The sequence below is a fragment of the Aegilops tauschii genome, chromosome 4 (assembly GCF_002575655.3).
Source record: "Aegilops tauschii subsp. strangulata cultivar AL8/78 chromosome 4, Aet v6.0, whole genome shotgun sequence".
Classification (NCBI taxonomy): domain Eukaryota; kingdom Viridiplantae; phylum Streptophyta; class Magnoliopsida; order Poales; family Poaceae; genus Aegilops; species Aegilops tauschii.
Window position 1 is genome coordinate 105,423,770 of NC_053038.3, and position 14,927 is coordinate 105,438,696.

Sequence of the window (14,927 nt, forward strand, 5' to 3'; positions counted from 1 at the left end):
GTTCACTGGTTCGGCAGCGGTGTGAGGCTGCCATCGCCGTAGAATAGCAGGGGGCGTGGGTGAGTGGAGGGATGGCCTGGCTAGCGGTGGGAGTAGTAGGGGGCGGTGAGGCCTCCGCCGCATCGCAGCCGGCCACGGGAGGCAGGAGCACGAGGCACGACCGGCGCTGGTTTGGGCGGATGGAGCAAGAAGACCAGCGGTTGAAGAAGCACTACGGCTGTTGGATGGACATTGTACGGTCAGTGGAGCTAGAATCGTGCATATTGACTAAGTTGACAAAGCCCTCCATCCCCGTCAACTTAGTAGGCCCATAAGTCAGCCTGCCACTATACTGGGTCCCAGCTAGCAGGGGGAGTATTCATTTTTTGTGCGTAATAAGGAGGCACTTCCTTGCGTGCGAAGATATAGCTAGTGGGTCCAAGCTGTCAGCGGCGGTAACGTGTTTTTCGCGAAATACAGAGGCCCTTTCGGTGGGTCCCAGATGTCAGGTGGAGGAATCCTTATTTTGCGCGTAATAAGGAGGCATTTCCTTGCGTGCGACCGTGGACCCAGCTGTCAGCCTCTCCACGTACAGTCCACTTCAGATGCATGTCGGTCATTGACCGCGTTGACCAGGACGCGCCGAGAGCACCAGGGCGGTGGACGACGACGAGGCCTAGGAAGGGAACGACACAAAGGCAGGGAAGACTCGGCAGTTGTTTCCCACGTGGAGGGGAGTACGACTGTACGAGGGTTTACTGGTTCGTCTGCCGTCGCCGGAGAATAACAGCAGTTGTGGGTGAGTAGAGGGATGGCTAGGCCAGCGATGGGAGTACGGTGGGGCGGTGAGGCCTGCGCGGCAGCACAACCGGCCACGGGGAGGAGGGAGCAGGCAGTCCCGCCGGCGCTTGTTTGAGCGGCTAGAGCAGGAAGAGCAGAGATTGAAGAAGTACGACGGCCGTTGGATGGAAATCCAACGGTCACTGCTTGTGCGTCAACCTTTTTTTAGGAAAGCCTCAAATCTGTGGAAAATAGCATACATCGCATCTGCCATTATTTCTAATAATTTTACAGCCCATTTGCTAATTCTTAAGGTTTTTATGGAGCCCATATTCTTTTTGTTAGCATTACAGCCCATATTGTGGCCACGGTTAAAAAATTATACGAAATTTGCATATTTCGGTGCGGTCCGAACTGTTTTTAATTCCGAAATTTCGAGTCACATTCAAACTGATTTTAAAAATAAATGTATATCAATATAAAATCCAACAAATTGTCCACGCATAAAAATCAATGCAATTTAAAATCTCGAAATAAAAAAAGAAGTTTGAAACTAATTGCCGGTTTGATGTGTTTTAAGAATGTACGTCCCATTTCTCATTACTGATAGACCATTTTCTCGGGCAACCGAATGAAGCTCTCCTCGTCTTGAAAGATTTGTAGCCCAACAGGCCTGACAAAGCGACTTACTTGGCAAATCACAAAAAAGGTTGTGGCCGTGGACCCAGCTGCGGCCGTGGACCCAACTGTCAGCCTCTCCACGTACAGCACTCTTCCGATGGAAGTCGGTCGTTGACCACATTGACCACGCCGCACCGAGAGCACCAAGGCAGTGGACGACGGCGAGGCCTAGGAAGGGGACGACGCGGAGCCGGGGAAGACGCGGCAGTGGATGCCTACGCGGAGAGGAGTACGAGGGTTCACTGGTTCGGCAGCGGTGTGAGGCTGCCATCGCCGTAGAATAGCAGGGGGCGTGGGTGAGTGGAGGGATGGCCTGGCCAGCGGTGGGAGTAGTATGGGGGCGGTGAGGCCTCCGCGGCAGCACAGGCGGACACGGGAGGCAGGAGCAGGCGGCACGACCGGCGCTACTTTGGGCGGCTGGAGCAAGAAGACCAGAGGTTGAAGAAGCACTATGACCGTTGGATGGACATCGTACGGTCACTGGAGCTAGAATTGTTCATATTGACTAAGTTGACAAAGCCCTCTGTCCCCGTCAACTTAGTAGGCCCACAAGTCAGCCACCCACTATGGTGGGTCCCAGCTAGCAGGGGGTATTCATTTTTTTGTGCGTCATAAGGAGGCACTTCCTTGCGTGCGAAGATATAGCTGGTGGGTCTGACCTGTCAGCGGGGGGAACGTTTTTTCTGTGAAATACAGAAGCCCTTCCCGTGGGCCCTAGCTGTCAGGTGGAGGAATCATTATTTTGCGCGTAATAAGGAGGCATTTCCTTGCGTGCAGCCGTGGACCCAGCTGTCAGCCTCTCCACGTACAGTCCACTTCCGATGGATGTCGTTCATTGACCATGTTGACTAGGCCGCGCCGAGAGCACCAGGGCAGTGGACGAAGGCGAGGCCTAGGAAGGGAACGACACGGAGGCAGGGAAGACTCGGTAGTTGTTTCCCACACGGAGGGGAGTACGATTGTACGAGGGTTTACTGGTTCGTCTACCGTCGCCGAAGAATAATAGCAGGTGTGGGTGAGTAGAGGGATGGCTAGGCCAGCGATGGGAGTATGGTGGGGCGGTGAGCCCTGCGCGGCCGCATAGCCGGCCGCAGGAGGAGGGAGCAGACAGTCCCGCCGGTGCTTGTTTGAGCGGCTGGAGCAGGAAAAGCAGAGATTGAAGAAGCACGACAGCCGTTGGATGGACATCCAACAGTCACTGCTCTCGTGTGCATTATTTCTAATAATGTACAACCCATTTGCTAATTCTTAAGAATTTTTTTGTAGCCCATCTTCTTTTTGTTAGCATTACACCCCATATTGTGGCCATGGTTAAAAAGTATACGATTTGTTTTGCATATTTCGGTGCAGTCAACTGTTTTTAATCCCAAAATATCGATTCACATTCAAACTATTTTGAAAAATAATTTATATAAATATAAAATCCAAATAATTGTCCACGCATAAAAATCAATGGAATTTTAAATCTTGTAATGAAAAAAAATTGAAACTAATTCCCGGTTTGATGTGTTTTAAAAATGTACAGCCCATTTCTGGGCAAACCGAATGAAACTCTCCTCGTCTTAAAAGATTTGCAGCCCAGCAGGGCTTATAAAGCAAGTAGGCCTCGTTTGGGTATTTCTTTAAAAAAATAGAACTGGGCTAGCCATTTTTAGCAAGAAAAAAACACAACTGGGCTCATGATGTGGTAAACATAAATAAAACCCTGGCTAGACGGGCCACAACCCCCGCACAGCCCCGTTGTTACCCTGATCCGTCGCTAAAACTAGTATAAATAACAACTGCTTGTTCCTCAAAAAAAACTGCCCGACCTGCTGGGTCCCTGGTGTCAGCCGCTCGTAGTGTAATTCTCTCGTTTATTGACTACGTTGACAATGGCGTGAGCCCCAGATGTCCAACCATTAGGAGGAACCATATTTTTTGGGCTTGTAATATAGAGGCACTTGCTTGCGTACTGCCATGACGCTGGTGGGTCCCTACTGTCATCCTCTCCACGTACAGTCATCTCCTTGTTCCTCTCGGTTGTTGACAACGCAAGAGGGCGGCGCACCACGCACGGCGAGCGAACCAAGGCCGCAAGGCGGAGGACGACGGCGAGGCCTCGGACGGAACGAACAGGAGCCGTGGAAGATGCGCCGGTCCAGTTGCATGCGGAGGGGAGTACGAGGGTTGACTGGTTCGGGTGCGGGTGCGTGTTGGGGCTGACGTCGCCGGAGAATAACAGGACGTGTGGGGGAATAGAGGGAGGGACTGGCCAACGTTGGAGGGTACGTGCGGTAGGGCGGCGGAGGCGCAGCCAGCCATGGGAGGCGGGAGCAGGCGGAGCCGACGGGGTGGTTTGGTTTGGGTGGCTGGAGGAAGAAGAAGACAAGAGATAGAAGATACACGACAGATGTTGGATGTCAATCCAACGGCTGGTAGGCGGAATCGTTTGTTGACTGGCTAGTAAGTCGACACCACCTTGGATAGGCTATTTCCTCGCGGGTCCCAAATGTCAGAATCCAAATCTGTCACGGTCATGCAACCCTTCCTATGAAAATTTACAGCCCATTTGATGTGCTAGTTGGAAATAATTTTGTGGGTGCTGGTGGGGGCTAATCACCTGGCTTCTGTAATGCACAGTGAGCTCAAGCAGCCGGCGAGAGTGATGTTATTTCCCTTGGTTGGGATTTGTTAGTTGTTACAATATTTCACTCTAAATTAAACGACTAGCAAGCCATTTGCCTTGCTTCAAAGAAAATATGACAGTCACAGCCGAGTTGAAAAGGGCAAGAACGTCTAACTCCAGCTTACAAACTGTACAAAAGCACGAGGGTTAATTGTTCATCAGGTTTACAAAAAACCCAGGTTGAAAAGGGCAACAACATCTAACACCAGCACTGTTTTTGGCAGTCACAGTCAAATGGATCGGTCAGGTCCATAGAATGAACATCCTGGGTCGTAAAATTTACTGGATTATGACCACAATATGTTGTAAATAGAAGCCCGGCACGTTCAGAAGCTCTTTTGCCCACCTGAAACTCCTTTTTTTGCTCTTCCACATACCCATCCGTCAAAACCATGCTGCTGATAAACTTAAGCCTGATGGACAATAGTAACCTCGCATTTAGTAGGAAGAATGTGACAAATCTAGTGTTTGCACGGTTGGCTACATATCGTTCTAGCGTTATTGTCTTCAATCGAATCTCATGAGAAGTGAGAAAATCCCGATGCTTACGAATCCACCGATTGGTTATAACTTTTTGAAGGAAATATTCCCTAGAGGCAATAATAAAGTTATTATTTATTTCCTTATTTCATGATAAATGTTTATTATTCATGCTAGAATTGTATTAACCGAAAACATAATACCTGTGTGAATACATAGACAAACAATGTGTCACTAGTATGCCTCTACTTGACTAGCTCATTGATCAAAGATGGTTATGTTTCCTAGCCATAGACATGAGTTGTCATTTGATTAACGGGATCACATTATTAGGAGAATGATGTGATTGACTTGACCCATTCCGTTAGCTTAGCACTTGATCGTTTAGTATGTTGCTATTGCTTTCTTCATGACTTATACATGTTCCTATGACTATGAGATTATGCAACTCCCGTTTGCCGGAGGAACACTTTGTGTGCTACCAAACATGACAACGTAACTGGGTGATTATAAAGGTGCTCTACAGGTGTCTCCGAAGGTACTTGTTGGGTTGGCGTATTTCGAGATTAGGATTTGTCACTCCGATTGTCGGAGAGGTTTCTCTGGGCCCTCTCGGTAATGCACATCACTTAAGCCTTGCAAGCATTGCAACCAAAGAGTTTGTTGCAAGATGATGTATTACGGAACGAGTAAAGAGACTTGCCGGTAACGAGATTGAACTAGGTATTGAGATACCGACGATCGAATCTCGGGCAAGTAACATACCGATGACAAAGGGAACAACGTATGTTGTTATGCGGTCTGACCGATAAAGATCTTCGTAGAATATGTGGGAGCCAATATGAGCATCCAGGTTCCGCTATTGGTTATTGACCGGAGACGTGTCTCGGTCATGTCTACATAGTTCTCGAACCCGTAGGGTCCGCACGCTTAACGTTATGATGACAATTATATTATGAGTTTATATGTTTTGATGTACCGAAGGTTGTTCGGAGTCCCGGATGTGATCACGGACATGACGAGGAGTCTCGAAATGGTCGAGACATAAAGATTGATATATTGGACGACTATATTCGGACACCGGAAATGTTCCGGGTGATTTCGGAGAAAACCGGAGTGCCGGAGGGTTACCGGAACCCCCCCGGGAGAAGTAATGGGCCTTATGGGCCTTAGTGGAGAGAGAGAGGGGCAGCCAGGAGGGGCCGCGCCCCCCTCCCCCTCTGGTACGAATTGGACTCGGAGAGGGGGGGCGGCGCCCCCCTTTCCTTCTCCCTCTCCCCCTTCCTTTCCCCCTCCTAGTGGGAGTAGGAAAGTGGGGAGTCCTACTCCTACTAGGAGGAGGACTCCTCCTCCTGGCGCGCCAACAAGGGCCGGCCGGCCTCCCCCTTGCTCCTTTATATACAGGGGCTGGGGGGCACCCCATAGACACAACAATTGATCTATTGATCTCTTAGCCGTGTGCGGTGCCCCCTCCACCATATTACACCTCGATAATATCGTAGCGGTGCTTAGGCGAAGCCCTGTGTCGGTAGAACATCATCATCGTCACCACGCCGTCGTGTTGACAAAACTCTCCCTCAACACTCGGCTGGATCGGAGTTGGAGGGACGTCATCGAGCTGAACGTGTGCTGAACTCGGAGGTGCCGTACGTTCGGTACTTGATCGGTCGGATCGTGAAGACGTACGACTACATCAACTGCGTTGTGTTAACGCTTCCGCTTTCGGTCTACGATGGTACATGGAAAACACTCTCCCCTCTCGTTGCTATGCATCACCATGATCTTGTGTGTTCGTAGGAAATTTTTTGAAATTACTACATTCCCCAACAGTGGTATCAGAGCCTGGTTTTATGCGTTGATGTTATGCACGAGTAGAACACAAGTGAGTTGTGGGCGATATAAGTCATACTGCTTACCAGCATGTCATACTTTGGTTCGACGGTATTGTGAGATGAAGCGGCCCGGACCGACATTACGCGTACGCTTACGCGAGACTGGTTTCACCGTTGCGAGCACTTGTTGCTTAAAGGTGACCGGCGGGTGTCTGTCTCTGTCACTTTAGTTGAACCGAGTATGGCTACGCCCGTCCTTGCGAAGGTTAAAACAACACCAACTTGACAAACTATCATTGTGGTTTTGATGCGTAGGTAAGAGCGGTTCTTGCTAAGCCCGTAGCAGCCACGTAAAACTTGCAACAACAAAGTAGAGGACGTCTAACTTGTTTTTGCAGGGCATGTTGTGATGTGATATGGTCAAGACATGATACTGAATTTTATTGTATGAGATGATAATGTTTTGTAACCGAGTTATCGGCAACTGGCAGGAGCCATATGGTTGTCGCTTTATTGTATGCAATGCAATCGCCATGTAATTGTTTTACTTTATCACTAAGCAGTAGCGATAGTCGTAGAAGCAATAGTTGGCGAGACGACAACGATGCTTCGATGGAGATCAAGGTGTCACGCCGATGACGATGGTGATCATGACGGTGCTTCAGAGATGGAGATCACAAGCACAAGATGATGATGGCCATATCATATCACTTATATTGATTGCATGTGATGTTTATCTTTTATGCATCTTATCTTGCTTTGATTGACGGTAGCATTATAAGATGATCCTTCACTAAATTATCAAAGTATAAGTGTTCTCCCTGAGTATGCACCGTTGCGAAAGTTCTTCGTGCTGAGACACCACGTGATGATCGGGTGTGATAGGCTCTACGTTCAAATACAACGGGTGCAAAATAGTTGCACACGCGGAATACTCAGGTTAAACTTGACGAGCCTAGCATATAACAGATATGGCCTCGGAACACGGAGACCGAAAGGTCGAGCGTGAATCATATAGTAGATATGATCAACATAGTGATGTTCACCATTGAAACTACTCCATCTCACGTGATGATCGGACATGGTTTAGTTGATATGGATCACGTGATCACTTAGAGGATTAGAGGGATGTCTATCTAAGTGGGAGTTCTTAAGTAATATGATTAATTGAACTTGAATTTATCATGAACTTAGTACCTGACAGTATTTTGCTTGTCTATGTTAATTGTAGATAGATGGCCCGTGCTGTTGTTCCGTTGAATTTTAATGCGTTCCTTGAGAAAGAAAAGTTGAAAGATGATGGTAGCAATTACACGGACTGGATCCGTAACTTGAGGATTATCCTCATTGCTGCAGAGAAGAATTACGTCCTGGAAGCACCGCTGGGTGCCAGGCCTGCTGCAGGAGCAACACCAGATGTTATGAATGTCTGGCAAAGCAAAGCTGATGACTACTCGATAGTTCAGTGTGCCATGCTTTACGGCTTAGAACCGGGTCTTCAACGACGTTTTGAACGTCATGGAGCATATGAGATGTTCCAGGAGTTGAAGTTAATATTTCAAGCAAATGCCTGGATTGAGAGATATGAAGTCTCCAATAAGTTCTACAGCTGCAAGATGGAAGAGAATAGTTCTGTCAGTGAGCATATACTCAAAATGTCTGGGTATAACAATCACTTGATTCAACTGGGAGTTAATCTTCCGGATGATAGCGTCATTGACAGAATTCTTCAATCACTGCCACCAAGCTACAAGAGCTTCGTGATGAACTATAATATGCAAGGGATGGATAAGACGATTCCCGAGCTCTTCGCAATGCTAAAGGCTGCGGAGGTAGAAATCAAAAAGGAGCATCAAGTGTTGATGGTCAATAAGACCACTAGTTTCAAGAAAAAGGGTAAATGGAAGAAGAAGGGGAACTTCAAGAAGAACAGCAAACATGTTGCTGCTCAGGAGAAGAAACCCAAGTCTGGACCTAAGCCTGAGACTGAGTGCTTCTACTGCAAGCAGACTGGTCACTGGAAGCGGAACTGCCCCAAGTATTTGGCGGATAAGAAGGATGGCAAGGTGAACAAAGGTATATGTGATATACATGTTATTGATGTGTGCCTTACTAATGCTCGCAGTAGCACCTGGGTATTTGATACTGGTTCTATTGCTAATATTCGCAACTCGAAACAGGGGCTACGGATTAAGCGAAGATTGGCTAAGGACGAGGTGACGATGCGCGTGGGAAATGGTTCCAAAGTCGATGTGATCGCGGTCGGCACGCTACCTCTACATCTACCTTCGGGATTAGTTTTAGACCCAAATAATTGTTATTTGGTGCCAGCGTTAAGCATGAACATTATATCTGGATCTTGTTTGATGCGAGACGGTTATTCATTTAAATCAGAGAATAATGGTTGTTCTATTTATATGAGTAATATCTTTTATGGTCATGCACCCTTGAAGAGTGGTCTATTTTTGTTGAATCTCGATAGTAGTGATACACATATTCATAATATTGAAGCCAAAAGATGCAGAGTTGATAATGATAGTGCAACTTATTTGTGGCACTGTCGTTTAGGTCATATCGGTGTAAAGCGCATGAAGAAACTCCATACTGATGGACTTTTAGAACCACTTGATTATGAATCACTTGGTACTTGCAAACCGTGCCTCATGGGCAAGATGACTAAAACACCGTTCTCCGGAAATATGGAGAGAGCAACAGATTTGTTGGAAATCATACATACAGATGTACGTGGTCCGATGAATATTGAGGCTCGTGGCGGATATCGTTATTTTCTCACCTTTACAGATGATTTGAGCAGATATGGGTATATCTACTTAATGAAACATAAGTCTGAAACATTTGAAAGGTTCAAAGAATTTCAGAGTGAAGTTGAAAATCATCGTAACAAGAAAATAAAGTTTCTACGATCAGATCGTGGAGGAGAATATTTGAGTTACGAGTTTGGTCTACATTTGAAACAATGCGGAATAGTTTCGCAACTCACGCCACCGGGAACACCACAACGTAATGGTGTGTCCGAACGTCGTAATCGTACTTTACTAGATATGGTGCGATCTATGATGTCTCTTACTGATTTACCGCTATCGTTTTGGGGTTATGCTTTAGAGACGGCTGCATTCACGTTAAATAGGGCACCATCAAAATCCGTTGAGACGACGCCTTATGAACTGTGGTTTAGCAAGAAACCAAAGTTGTCGTTTCTTAAAGTTTGGGGCTGCGATGCTTATGTGAAAAAACTTCAACCTGATAAGCTCGAACCCAAATCGGAGAAATGTGTCTTCATAGGATACCCAAAGGAGACTATTGGGTACACCTTCTATCACAGATCCGAAGGCAAAACTTTTGTTGCTAAATTCGGAAATTTTCTGGAGAAGGAGTTTCTCTCGAAAGAAGTGAGTGGGAGGGTAGAACTTGATGAGGTAACTGTACCTGCTCCCTTATTGGAAAGTAGTTCATCACAGAAACCAGTTTCTGTGACACCTATGCCAATTAGTGAGGAAGTTAATGATGATGATCATGAAACTTCAGATCAAGTTATTACTGAACCTCGTAGATCAACCAGAGTAAGATCCGCACCAGAGTGGTACGGTAATCCTGTTCTGGAGGTTATGTTACTAGACCACGACGAACCTACGAACTATGAAGAAGCGATGGTGAGCCCAGATTCCGCAAAATGGCTTGAGGCCATGAAATCCGAGATGGGATCCATGTATGAGAACAAAGTATGGACTTTGGTTGACTTGCCCGATGATCGGCAAGCCATTGAAAATAAATGGATCTTCAAGAAGAAGACTGACGCTGACGGTAATGTTACTGTCTATAAAGCTCGACTTGTTGCGAAAGGTTTTTGACAAGTTCAAGGGATTGACTACGATGAGACCTTCTCACCCGTAGCGATGCTTAAGTCTGTCCGAATCATGTTAGCAATTGCTGCATTTTATGATTATGAAATTTGGCAAATGGATGTCAAAACTGCATTCCTGAATGGATTTCTGGAAGAAGAGTTGTATATGATGCAACCGGAAGGTTTTGTCGATCCAAAAGAAGCTAACAAAGTGTGCAAGCTCCAGCGATCCATTTATGTACTGGTGCAAGCCTCTCGGAGTTGGAATAAACGCTTTGATAGTGTGATAAAAGCATTTGGTTTTATACAAACTTTTGGAGAAGCCTGTATTTACAAGAAAGTGAGTGGGAGCTCTGTAGCATTTCTGATATTATATGTGGATGACATATTGCTGATTGGAAATGATATAGAATTTCTGGATAGCATAAAGGGATACTTGAATAAGAGTTTTTCAATGAAAGACATCGGTGAAGCTGCGTATATATTGGGCATCAAGATTTATAGAGATAGATCAAGACGCTTAATTGGACTTTCACAAAGCACATACCTTGACAAAGTTTTGAAAAGGTTCAAAATGGATCAAGCAAAGAAAGGGTTCTTGCCTGTGTTACAAGGTGTGAAATTGAGTAAGACTCAATGCCCGACCACTGCAGAAGATAGAGAGAAGATGAAAGATGTTCCCTATGCTTCAGCCATAGGCTCTATCATGTATGCAATGCTGTGTACCAGACCTGATCTATGCCTTGCTATAAGTCTAGCAGGAAGGTACCAAAGTAATCCAGGAGTGGATCACTGGACAGCGGTCAAGAACATCCTAAAATACTTGAAAAGGACTAAGGATATGTTTCTTGTTTATGGAGGTGACAAAGAGCTCATCGTAAATGGTTACGTTGATGCAAGCTTTGACACTGATCCGGACGATTCTAAATCGCAAACCGGATACGTGTTTACATTGAACGGTGGAGCTGTCAGTTGGTGCAGTTCTAAACAAAGCGTCGTGGCAGGATCTACGTGTGAAGTGGAGTACATAGCTGCTTCGGAAGCAGCAAATGAAGGAGTTCATATCCGATCTAGGTGTCATACCTAGTGCATCGGGTCCAATGAAAATCTTTTGTGACAATACTGGTGCAATTGCCTTAGCAAAGGAATCCAGATTTCACAAGAGAACCAAGCACATCAAAAGACGCTTCAATTCCATCCGGGATTTAGTCCAGGTGGGAGTCATTGAAATTTGCAAGATACATACGGATCTGAATGTTGCAGACCCGTTGACTAAGCCTCTTCCACGAGCAAAACATGATCAGCACCAAGGCTCCATGGGTGTAAGAATCATTACTGTGTAATCTAGATTATTGACTCTAGTGCAAGTGGGAGACTGAAGGAAATATGCCCTAGAGGCAATAATAAAGTTATTATTTATTTCCTTATTTCATGATAAATGTTTATTATTCATGCTAGAATTGTATTAACCGGAAACATAATACCTGTGTGAATACATAGACAAACAGTGTGTCACTAGTATGCCTCTACTTGACTAGCTCGTTGATCAAAGATGGTTATGTTTCCTAGCCATAGACATGAGTTTTCATTTGATTAACGGGATCACATTATTAGGAGAATGATGTGATTGACTTGACCCATTCCGTTAGCTTAGCACTTGATCGTTTAGTATGTTGCTATTGCTTTCTTCATGACTTATACATGTTCCTATGACTATGAGATTATGCAACTCCCGTTTACCGGAGGAACACTTTGTGTGCTACCAAACGTCACAACGTAACTGGGTGATTATAAAGGTGCTCTACAGGTGTCTCCAAAGGTACTTGTTGGGTTGGCGTATTTCGAGATTAGGATTTGTCACTCCGATTGTCGGAGAGGTTTCTCTGGGCCCTCTCGGTAATGCACATCACTTAAGCCTTGCAAGCATTGCAACTAAAGAGTTTGTTGCAAGATGATGTATTACAGAACGAGTAAAGAGACTTGCCGGTAACGAGATTGAACTAGGTATTGAGATACCGACGATCGAATCTCGGGCAAGTAACATACCGATGACAAAGGGAACAACGTATGTTGTTATGCGGTCTGACCGATAAAGATCTTCGTAGAATATGTGGGAGCCAATATGAGCATCCAGGTTCCGCTATTGGTTATTGACCGGAGATGTGTCTCGGTCATGTCTACATAGTTCTCGAACCCGTAGGGTCCGCACGCTTAACGTTACGATGACAGTTATATTATGAGTTTATATGTTTTGATGTACCGAAGGTTGTTCGGAGTCCCGGATGTGATCACGGACATGACGAGGAGTCTCGAAATGGTCGAGACATAAAGATTGATATATTGGACGACTATATTCGGACACCGGAAATGTTCCGGGTGATTTCGGAGAAAACCGGAGTGCCGGAGGGTTACCGGAACCCCCCGGGAGAAGTAATGGGCCTTATGGGCCTTAGTGGAGAGAGAGAGGGGCAGCCAGGAGGGGCCGCGCGCCCCCTCCCCCTCTGGTCCGAATTGGACTAGGAGAGGGGGGCGGCGTCCCCTTTCCTTCTCCCTCTCCCCCTTCCTTTCCCCCTCCTAGTAGGAGTAGGAAAGAGGGGAGTCCTACTCCTACTAGGAGGAGGACTCCTCCTCCTGGCACGCCAACAAGGGCCGGCCGGCCTCCCCCTTGCTCCTTTATATACGGGGGCAGGGGCACCCCATAGACACAACAATTGATCTATTGATCTCTTAGCCGTGTGCGGTGCCCCCCTCCACCATATTACACCTCGATAATATCGTAGCGGTGCTTAGGCGAAGCCCTGCGTCGGTAGAACATCATCATCGTCACCACGCCGTCGTGTTGACAAAACTCTCCCTCAACACTCGGCTGGATCGGAGTTCGAGGGACGTCATCGAGCTGAACGTGTGCTGAACTCGGAGGTGCCGTACGTTCGGTACTTGATCGGTTGGATCGTGAAGACGTACGACTACATCAACCGCGTTGTGTTAACGCTTCCGCTTTCGGTCTACGAGGGTACGTGGACAACACTCTCCCCTCTCGTTGCTATGCATCACCATGATCTTGCGTGTTCGTAGGAAATTTTTTGAAATTAGTACGTTCCCCAACACTTTTTACCCCATCCTGTTGTCTAAATAGACATGAAGATTGAAAACAGTTAAGGTCTAAAAAAAGGAGTGTTGAAAGAGCAACAACGGAACGGTTAATTCTAGTACACTATATGCGGGCTTCCAATGTGCGTGAAATTATCACCTTTATATACAACTTCTCCAGACATGGAAAGCATTGCAGCAAGCCAATAATCTTGTTCAGATCAAAACTATTCATTTGGATATATAAGATCTTGACAGAATCCAGCACCATTGATAGGCCATCCATGGAGAAACTCTTCATTGAGCATAGAACATAATATTAGTACAAAATGTGTAGTCCAAGATGACATATAACTTATGCGCAGAAATTTAAAATGCAGCTTATCATTACAAGTGTAGATGATAATGTAAAGTACCTGAAGAACTGTGGAGCCAAACACCATATTGAAATGAGCACAGAGATCATGTATTACACCCAAGGTCTCTAGTTTAGGCGCAGAGAGGACGGTTATTTGCAATGGTGAATAACTAGAATAAATGATCAACCTTTGAAGTGAAGGGGCATCTTGGATGATGAGCTGCCTTCCATCAAAACAAATTCCAATTCTTACAAGGTTAGGCGACTTTATTTGGAGACAACCGATTCTAACTGTGAAAACAAGCACCAAGCACTCCAGGGCAGGGCAACTGGAGTGGATGATGTTGTGCAATGAGGCCTCCGATATACGAACCCGCACAAGTGAAAGTTTCTTCAGAAATGGGAGTCGAAGGTTTAGTACCAGATTGTCTGGTAGGTCGCACAGCGCAAAGGTGGCGGTGTGGAGAGAGGAGGAAAACCGCGAGATGGACATTGGTGCTGACGGCACAGGTAGATAGCGTTCGGTATCTGGTAGGTGATTTCCAGGGGAATAGTAGAACTCAAGCAGCTGTAGTTCTATGAATTCAGGGGATTTCAGCCAGGCGTCCACCATGCAGGGCATGGTATGCTTGCTCAGGTAGCATGACAGGATGTAGAGGCTTTGAACGGAGCCCTGGTGGGAGGAGATGATGGCTCTGGGGATTTCAAAATCATTGAAGAGAGATAGCTGACGACAGTCGAGATTAAGGGGCACGGCGCGCCATAGAGGGTGCCACCGAATTGAGAGGACTTGGGTGCGGCAACAATCCTTGGTGGGGAGAAGCGAGATGATCTCCCCAAGGACGGCGTCCGGGAGATCGCTGATGCGGTCCACCCGAGATTCTACGGGTTCCTGGGATCCGGTGGGGGCGGGGTCATCGCTTCTCCCCACGCTGCCGGGTGCGGGATCTACAACAGGTGTCGCCGCTGGTGGGAGCCTCGTCTTCTTGGCGCTGGGGTCAGCCGACTCCATTTTCCTCGAGGGCGTCGCGTCGCGCTCATGGATTTGAGCAGAGTAACGAATAATGAGCCTAGTTGTAGTGCGAGTGAAGAAGAAGGGGAGCTGGGGTTTTTCTGTAGTAGTGAGGAAGAATGGGAGCTGGGGTTTTCTGTAGGAGTGAGGTGAGGAATTTGGGGGTACGAGTGGAGCGAGCTGAT